Source organism: Lactuca sativa, chromosome 7, assembly GCF_002870075.4.
Source record: "Lactuca sativa cultivar Salinas chromosome 7, Lsat_Salinas_v11, whole genome shotgun sequence".
In the NCBI taxonomy this organism is placed as follows: Eukaryota; Viridiplantae; Streptophyta; class Magnoliopsida; order Asterales; family Asteraceae; genus Lactuca; species Lactuca sativa.
Window position 1 is genome coordinate 141,639,150 of NC_056629.2, and position 10,508 is coordinate 141,649,657.

At 39.8% G+C, this 10,508-nt stretch overlaps 1 non-coding gene across 1 annotated transcript; it reads left to right on the forward strand.

Moving 5' to 3' along the window:
• Nucleotides 1-2,406: 2,406 nt before the first annotated feature.
• On the forward strand, nucleotides 2,407-2,513 carry LOC111888669 (small nucleolar RNA R71). Its single transcript, XR_002849283.1, has one exon. It is a non-coding gene; the product is annotated as a small nucleolar RNA R71 (small nucleolar RNA).
• Nucleotides 2,514-10,508: the final 7,995 nt, after the last annotated feature.

Sequence of the window (10,508 nt, forward strand, 5' to 3'; positions counted from 1 at the left end):
TTCTGACAAGGGTTGGGACCGGTCGGGTACTAATTAGAAATGGATCGCGCTTCAGAACTTTCTCCAAAGTTGGAATCGTCACCCCATGCTTTGAAACACAAACCGGAAGAACAGGGGACCATGTCATGGTAATGGTCAAACCACAACTTGGTTCCTGCAATTCAGCTTGTTCTTGTTCTTCGTCTGACCTCTCTGCTAGCAACCTTTGCAGCTCCTCCAAGTCTCTTTCTGGATTAAATTCATCATCTTGTAAATCTAGCTCTTGTGACTCAGATTGTTCTTGATCGTTAGACAAGATGATATCTAACCATTTATCAAATTTCTTCAAATCTTCATCCGAGTCATAATCCTCATCTCCCTGCACTACTTCCTCAAGAAAAGCATCAAAAGCATCGAGATTTGGAAAATACATAATAAATAAAAATAAAGATAAAAATTAAACTAAATAAAAAAATAATCAATAAAATAAAACCGATAACAATTAGCAAATAAAATTAACTATTGAACCGTTCCCCGGCAACGGCGCCAAAAACTTGATGTGTGTAAAACCCACTAGTTTTAAACCTACTTTTAATTATCAAATAACACACAAAAGGCAGTGAACCTATCAATTGTGGTATAGTTCAAGCAAGTAGGGTATCAAACACAGGGAACGGCAAATTAAATTAAAAACTAATTCTATTTAAATTACTTTAGCAAATAAGGGTTTTTCTCTAGTTTTACAAGACTAGAAACTTATTAAACAAAACTACTGCAAGGCTAGAAAAGAACAAATTAACTAGATTCAATAATGGGAAAGAAACTTCTGTTTAGTTCAACTCGGTTAACTTTATGGTTGCTTTTAAGGTAATAGTGCAATGGATTAATTCTTTCGTTGGTTACCGATTCAAGTGATTAAGTTGTGTTCACTACCCTAATCCTTAGCAAATAAACTAATTCAAACAGTGGCCAATTACTTAACTTAATTATATTTACTAGATTAATCATTCGGGTTAAGTTAGACTTGCAATAGCTAATTAAATTGTTATCTTTAATTAACCTCTTGTTCAATAGTCATCTTACAAGCTTGCACATGAATTTACTCAATTTACTTATTAATCCTAGTTTCATATTCATTAATCCTAGACATATGATTTCATGGTCACTTATCATATGAGGTTGATAATTAATAGATGTTCATGCTAATTAACTATCTTCCTATTAACAGAAAATAAATTATCATTCATACACAAGGTTCTTTAGCAAGCTAATATAACAATTAATCACCAACTTAGAATTAATCCTACCAATCAATCAAACCATATTGTCAACTTTGTATCCCCAAACAGAAGTATAAAGAAATTAGTTCATAACTAAGGTGAATAACAGCAAACAAATAAGTTCAAGTTGCTTAATCATATTGACAAAACAAGAGAATTAAGTAGAATGATGAAATTACGCCTTAATTACTCCCGGAATTGGATTCTAGCTTCTTTGGTCGACTTCTAGGGTTCTTCTGGCTTCTTATTCGCAGCTTAACACCTCTGAAATTTCCCAGAATTCTCCCTTCTCGATCTGTGGAATTATCTTTAAATAAGCGGTTCGACTCGTCGAGTCAAGTGGTGACTCGTCGAGTCCCTCTCACATTAGTCGTAACCTGATAACTGTCTTGACTTCCGAATGCTTATCTCTCTGAATCCGCGACCGGACTCGTCGAGTCAAGAGATAACTCGACGAGTAGAAGCCTTATTTTGGCTGTTTTCTTTCTTCTTTCCACTCTTGAGCTCTCAACCGCTTCTCTTGCTTCCTTTCGCTTCCGAGCTTCATCTTTGGACTGAAAAACACAATTTAACACTTTTAAGTACCTTTTGTCCATAATATGCAACAATTTAGCTAATATATGAATAATAAACTACACTTAATACACACTAAATATGCACATATCAGAAACCCCTCTCCTTCTGCTTGTATTTCTCTTCCTTTGTTGTTTTATATTCTTCGTACAAGAGCCATTCCTTCTTGGGTTTCCGCCAATTCTCGTCGTATTTGTCCCCGCTTGAGTAGAATACTTGCGCCTTCTTGTTTCCATTTTCATCCAAGTCACAATCCTTCGTGAGATGAGGTCCTCTACAGTTTTCGCATCCAACTCGAATAGCATGGATTGTTTGATCCATTTTTGTCATTCTTCCATCTAGACTATCGAGCTTAGCCATCATCGCCGCCATGCCATCATTGGCCGAGTTTACTACCCCCCGACTTACTTCATTTCTTAGGTTATGGTATTCTCTAGAATGTTTAGAGAATTCTTCAATTAATTCCTTGATTGCCGGGGTTGGCTTCTTTGTGAGCGGGCCTTGTGAGTCGAGCAATTGCCTTGTGGTAACATTGACTCCATCATAGAATATGGAGACCTCTTGTTGGCTATTAAGGTCATTGTGTGGGCAATTTTTGAGAAGACCTTTGTACCTTTCTCACGCTTCATAAAGGGACTCTCCGGGTTGTTGCTCGAAGTTGGCAATAGCTTTCTTCAACTTGGCTATTTTAGAAGGCGGGCAAAAATGGTCTATGAACTCTTCTTTCATTTTAGCCCATGTGGTGACCGACCCGGGGGGAAGTGACTTGAGCCAATCCTTTGCAGCACCCTTGAATGTGACTGGAATCATACGAAGCAGCTGGGTCTTGCGTGGCACATTTGGTACATTGAAGTAGTCAGCCACATGAGTGCACTCGGCGAGTTCAAGGAAAAAACAGAAAAACTCTAATTAACTACCGATTATCAATAACTATACTAATTACTAAATTAACTAAAAAAATTAACTTTATGTAAGATAAATCCCACACAAAGGATCGATAGAACTAGAAATTAGTGCTAATTTAGAACCGCTCCCCGACAACGACGCAAAAAACTTGATGTGTGTGAAACGAACTAGTTTTAAACCTACTTTTTAATTTTAAAATGAACACACAAAGGCAGTGGACCTATTAATTGTGGTAAAGCTAAATAAGTAGGGTATCGAACACAGGGAACGGTAAATTAAAACTAAAACTAATTTTATCTAAATTAAATAATAATTAGGGGTTTTCTCTAGTTTTACAAGACCAGAAACTTATTAACTATCACTTAAACTAAAAACTAGAAAAGCAAAGATTTAACTAAGTTCAATAGCAAGGACGACTTTTGTTTAGTTCAACTCAATTGATCCTATGGTTGATATTATGGTAATAGTGCAATGGATTAACTCTTTATTTGGCTATCGATTCAAGTGATTAGCTTCGCGTTCGCTGCACTAATCCTTAGTGAACAAACTAACTCAAACAGTGATCAATTGTCTAATTTAATTGAATTCACTAGATTATTTATTCGGGTTAATTTAGACTTGCAATAGCTAACTAATTTGGTCCTTTAGTTAACTTCTTGTTGATGGTCATCACACAAGCTTACACATGAATTTACCTAATTTTCTTATTAATTCTAGTTTCATGTTCATTAATCCTAGACATATGATGAAGTGGTCACATAAACATATGAGGTTGATAATTAAAAGATGTTCATGCTATTTAATTACCTTCCTATTAATAGAAAATTAGTTATCATTCACACACAAGGTTCTTTAGCAAGCTAAAATCAACAAAATCACCAAAATTGAATTAATCCTACCAACAATCAAACCATAGTCTCAATTTTGTATCCCCAAACAGAAGTTTAAGAGTTTTAGCTCATGATTGAGGTAATAAACAGCTAATAAACGAATTCTAATTGTCTAGCCATAATGGAAAACAAAAGTTTAAGTAGAATGATGAGAATTTGCCTCAAATCTCCTTAAGAATTGGATTCTAGGTTGTATCTTCGATCTCTAGGGTTCTTCTGACTCTTCAATCGCATCTATTTTCTCCAGAAAGGTTCCAAAGGTCCTCACGTGGATTTGTGAAGTTATCTTTATAGATGCGAACCGACTCGTCGAGTCCATTGCCGACTCGCCGAGTCCACGCCTTAATTCCCGTACACGATAAGTCACGAAGTGTTTATCTTCTTGAATCTTCGATCAGACTCGCCGAGTAGTCGACCCTACTCGTCGAGTCCTTTTTCTCCCGAGCTTCACTTTTGGACTGAAAACACAATTCAAACACTTTTAAGTATCTTTTGTCCATGATATGCAATAAATTAGCTAACAAATGATAAAAATGTATACTTATTATGAGGCTAAATATGCAAATATCAGTTCCCCAAAAATACCACATACAACACATACGCCTTTCCAGGCCATAACTCTGTGGGACCTTCAAGTCCAAGTGTCTCAGGGGACTTCCGTCCCAAATCCCGGTAGACCTTCCGGTCTTACCCGTATCGACGTTTCGGTCCGTAACCTCCTGACCTTCCGGTCCATATCATCTTGACCTTCCGGTCCTTATCATACATAACATACATAACACATACATATCACATTACAACATAGAAAACATACATCTCATAGCATATAAGACCTTCCGGTCACACATAGGTACCCTTCCAGGTACAGTATAGTGAGAAGACTCACCTCGAATGAAGTCGGATAAACTCTCGTGCTCAACATCCCGACCTAGCCTCCTCCTATCATTTAAATAACATTCCCGATCAATACTCTCTCATAGTCTTATCCCTAAGGATTGGGTAGAAGACCATTCTACCCCTCCCTGAATTCTCTTGAATCAGTCTTGACCAAAACCCTAAGGTCAACGGAAGTCAACAGTAAAACTTTGACCCGACTCGTCGAGTACACATGGGCGAGTCAGCGAGTCCATGCGGTTCCTCTGAATCCTTCTAGCCTCACTTGGCACGTCGAGTCATCCCCTTCACTCGACGAGTTATGTCTGTCACAAATCGCGGAGTAACCCCGACTCGACTCGTCGAGTCCACTTATGAACTCGGCGAGTTGCTTCCATGATCACACTCAAATGACCTTCTGAGGTCAGATTTGCTTCTCTACCCTATAGATCTGACCTTCCCAAGCATGATAATCACGTAAAGGTTCGAACTTTAGGCCCATGCATCACACTATCATCTCTATATGCCAAAATAACCCTTAATATGATAACATAGGCCCCAAAATCATAAAGGATTGCATAAAGCTGAAGAATAGGGACTCTCTGGACCTCTTAAGGTCCAGATCTGATGATATTGTCACAAGGGGACATCACACACACTAGATCTCTTACCAAAAAGAAGAGAGGAAACCCTAGATTCATGAAATCTATTACTCAATGAAGATGGACATGAATCTTTACCTCCCACAGCAGCTCTGAACGAAATGATGGAAGATTTGAGTCCCAAGTCAGCCTATCTCGAAATCCTTCCTTTCCTTTGGTAAAACAAACCAAAGAATGATGAATTAGCACTCCTCTTGCACTACAAGATTTCTCTCTGCTCTCTAGGGTTTCTCAGGGGTGTAGTGGCCGCAAATGAAGGTCATAAAGGTCTTTAAATAGGGCACAGGCCCCGAGATTTAGGGTTTCTGCCGCCAGCACTGAGTCGTCGAGTCACCAAGCCGACTCGTCGAGTCCAATCATTAATCCAGTCAGCGAATCGCGATCCTACTCGACGAGTCTTGGCGTCAACTCGTCGAGTCCCTCTCTATAACTCAAAAATAAAAGGTTAAAATAAAATACCTAGGAATCCGAATGTTACAATTCTCTCCTACTAGAATTAGACTTCGCCCTCGAAGTCCCACTTGGATAAGTCTAGTAACCACAAATGCAAGTATCACTCGATTTGCAATCGTAGCTCTCGAAGACGCATGTCCTTTAGATAAGGGATCATATAGTCCTCTGTTTAGATATCGTGCTGACAATCTCATGAAACATTGTCATACTTATTGTCCAACAATTAGTTTCTCGATCTCAAATTCATTTGACATAGAACTTAATTGAACACATCAATTCAGTCCTGACTGGCCCCGACACATATGTCAAATCAAAGCATCGAGGGGCCATGATATCGCTTTTACCCTCTTAGGATAAAAGTAACAGATAAACTTCGACTTATACGCATTTACTATTCACTAATCAATCATTCACAACAATGCGTTTTATGACATCAATTTACTGATGCAGTTTCGCATTATCAATGCACAACTAATTAGTAGACAATAAACCGTATATCTTGGTTTTAAGACCATATGATATTATCGTCTTGCGATCCCTTGTGGTACATTCCATAAGGTGATTCCGGCAAGCGCATGTTTATTCCAATGCTCAAATCCTTTTCATAAGCACTCATGAATATTGTAACAAACCTTTGTTATGTCTAATACCTTTCAGACAATCTACACACCAATTCATGACAGTCTTCATTCATACCTACTTCCAACATATGAATGACTGTGGACCATTTGAATAATTCGATTATTCTTAATAAACTCAATTATTCTAAAAGTCAAAACATGCAAAGTGAAACAATAGTTAAATGATTAACATAAGACAAAACTTTTAAATAGTACTCCTTTTTTAATCATCAAATGTCAATTACATTTATCTATTACAAGTTTCCAAACTATCTAATCCAAACTAATATCGTCCTTCAGCCCAATGCTCCTAGTGTGCTGTAAGTGCTTAACCCTACTCAGTCCCTTCGTAAGCGGATCTGCTGGGTTATCCTCTGACGATATACTCTTAACTACAAGGATTCCTTCTTCTACTCGATGTTTAATAAAGTGATATTTTCTATCGATATGTTGAGATCTACCATGATCCCTCGGTTCCTTGGTCAGGGCAACCGCTCCTTCATTATCACAGAAAATTTCCATAGGCTCCTTTATGGTAGGTACAACTCCAAGGTCTCCAATGAAGTTCTTTAACCATATCGCCTCCTTTGATGCTTCGATCGCTATAATGTACTATGATTCGCACGTTGAATGAGCTACGATTTCTTGCTTGGAACTCTTCCAAGTCACCGCTCCCCCATTGAGGGTAAAGACCCAGCCCGACTACGAACGGTAGTTGTCCTTGTCAGTCTGGAAGCTTGCGTCACTATACCCTCGCACCTTTAAGTCATCACTCCCTTCGAGGACAAAAAACCATTCCTTGGTCCTCCGAAGGTACTTAAGGATATTCTTGACTGCGGTCCAATGTGCTCTGCCAGGGTTCCGTTGATATCTAATGACCATGCTCAAAGCAAAGGCCACATCAGGGCGAGTACAAGTCATAGCATACATGATTGAGCCAACTGCGGAAGCCTAAGGTACTCGGCTCATCTTTGCTATCTTAGCTTCGGTACTCAGACTTTGAGTCTTACTCAACTTGGCATTACTTTGTATCGGTAATTCTCCCTTCTTCGAGTTTTCCATACTAAAACGTTTTAGTACCTTATCCAACTAAGTATTCTGACTAAGTCCTATTAGTCTCTTACTTCGTTCTCTCACCATCCTTATTCCCAAATATAGGAAGCCTCTACGAGGTTGTTCATAGCGAAGCACTTCCTGAGCTAGGACTTAACCTCCTGTAGAGTCGGGATGCCATTTCCTATGAGTAGTATGTCATCGACATACAAAACGAGGAAGCTAACTATACTCCCACTGGACTTGACATATACACATGATTCATCTTCACTTCGTACAAATCCAAACTCTTTGACTTTCTCATCGAAGGAAAAGATTCCGTCTGCGAGATGCTTGCTTAAGTCCATAAATGGACTTCTCAAGCTTGCACACTCTATTGGGATGCTTCGTATGGAAAAAACCCTCTGGCTGAGCCATGTAAACATCCTCAGCCAACTTCCCATTAAGGAAAGCGGTCTTGACATCCATCTGCCATATCTCATAATCATGAAATGCAGCAATGGCTAGCATTACCCTAATAGACTTTATTTTAGCAACTGGCGAGAAGGTCTCATCATAGTCAACTCCGGGAGCCCTTCGCTACCAATCACACCTTATACGTGTGCACATTCCCATCCACGTCGGTATTCTTCTTGAAGATCCATTTGCACCCAACTGTCTTACGCCCGGGCACATTGTCAACCAAATTCCAACTTGGTTGTCATACATGGATTGAATCTCGCTGTCCATGGCCTCTTTCCATTTTGTAGACTCTGGGCCTGCCATGGCTTCCTTATAGCTATTAGGTTCATATAGGTTTATTAGTGTACCATCACTAATATACGTGTCCCCTTTGATAGTAATATGAAAACCATAAAACTGGGGTTGAACTCTAACTCTTTCGGAATGTCTAATAGGTAAGGACTCGTCAATTGGTTCAACCGGAGTTTCCTCCTCGGGTTGAGCGCCAGCGATAGAGGTTCCTTCATCACTCGACTCTTGAATCTCTTCAAGGTCGATTTGCCTCCCACTGTCTCCTTGGCTTATGAGTCCTCGCTCTTGGAAAATCCCTCTCCTCGCAACGAAGACAACATTGTCACTCGGTCTATAGAAGAGATATCCAAAGGACTTCTGTGGGTAGTAGATGAAAATACATCACTCACTATGAGGTTCGAGCTTGTCGTGAGTCTCTCGTCTTACGAAAGCCTCGCAACCCCAAACCTTGATATGTGCCAACGAGGGAGCTTTCCCTGTCCACATCTCGTGAGGTGTTTTGGCAACCTTCTTTGTCGGGACTAAGTTAAGGATATGGGCGGCAGTCTCTAAGGCATACCCCCATAATGAGATAGGTAGTGAAGTAGGACTCATCATGGAACGAACCATGTCCAACAGGGTTCGATTACGCCTTTCTACCACACCATTCAACTGCGGTGTCCTAGGTGGCGTCAATTGTGAAACTATTCCGCATTCCTTGAGATAGTCATGGAATTCAAGACTTAGGTACTCTCCTCCTCGATCGGATCGAAGCATCTTGATTTTCCTACCCAATTGATTCTCCACTTCTTGTTTGAACTCTTTGAATTTTTCAAACGTTTCTGACTTGTGCTTGATTAAGTAAATATACCCATATCTACTATAATCATCGGTGAAAGTCACATAGAAGGGTTCGCATCCCTTGTGGTGGATCTAAAGGGCCCACACACATCAGTGTGTATGAGATCCAATAAACCTCACCCCTCTCACAAGTGCCAGTGAAGGGTGACTTGGTCATCTTTCCAAGCAAACAAGACTCGCACGTGTCATCGTCCCTAAGGTCGAATGACTCCAACACTCCATCCTTTTGGAGTTGGGCTATGCGTTTCTTGTTGACATGTCCAAGACGACAATGCCACAAGCATGCTTTATCCATACTATTGGAAGAATCCATACACAATACATCATTTCCTAGGTTATCTACAACCATAATAGTTTCATAAATTACATTACAAGGCAATGCTTCAAAATATAAAACACCATTTACATAAGCATAAATCGAACCATTCTCATTATTAAACGAATATCTAAATCCTTGTCTAAAAAAACCATGAAATGAAATGATGTTTCTTACCATATCTAGCGAGTAACAACAATTGTTTAAATCTAAACCTAATCCATTACTAAGCACTAGAGAATACACTCCAATCTTGGTGACAGGCGACGATCTTCTGTTCCCCATGATTAGATTTATTCTTCCATGCTCCACATCCCTATTTCTTCTTAGTCCCTACAAATCAGAACATATGTGATAACCACATCCTGTATCAAGAACCCAAGAAATAGAATGCGATGAATCATTTGATTTAATTGTGTAAATACCTACGAAAGACGGGCTTGATCTTTCCATCCTTGATGGCTTGCAGATATTCCGGGCAGTTTCTCTTCCAATGCCCTATTTTTTGGCAATAGTGGCACTCTGCCTCCTTTGGGTTTAAGTTGGGCTTGGCAGGACCAAATTTGGTCCCACTAGAAGAGGAACCATCTTGGGACTTTCCCTTGTGGTGGCTCTTTGAAGGAGCCTTCCTCTTCTTGCCCCTCCCTTGCCCAATAGCCAAAATAGGAGCAGCGGGTGGAGTGGGAGTTTATACAACAGACTTGTCCTTGAGGTTTCTCTCAGCAGTCCTTAGGAGCCCTTGGAGTTTACTTAAGGTGACATCTTCCTTGTTCATGTGATAGGTCATCCTAAATTGGTTGTAGCACGAAGGCAAGGAGTGAAGAACGATGTTGATTACCAAATCTTCCCCAAAGTTAACATTTAACTTGTGAAGACGATCAACATACCTTTGCATCTTTTGCAAGTGCATGGTCAGTGACTCTCCACTTCCCATCTTAGCGGTGATCATGTTTGTGATGATCTCATAGTGATCTTGCCTTGCGCTTTGGTGGTATGTCTCCATCAAGTGTTGATGCATTTCGTATGGATACATGTCCTCATAGGACTTTTGGAGTTCAGGGTTCATTGTGGCTAGCATAATGCAATGGACTTTCTTTGCATCACGCTCATGGGTCTCAAAGACGGCCATTTCTTCGGGAGCAGCGATTTCCGGATTGATTTTTTCAAGCTTCTCGTCGAGGATATATTCTTTGTCCTCATAGCGAGCAATCGTGCGAATGTATCTTAACCATTCGCTAAAGTTCGATCCGTCAAATGCCACCTTTTGACATAGACAAATAGAACTTTCCAATGAAAAACGTAATGCTTAA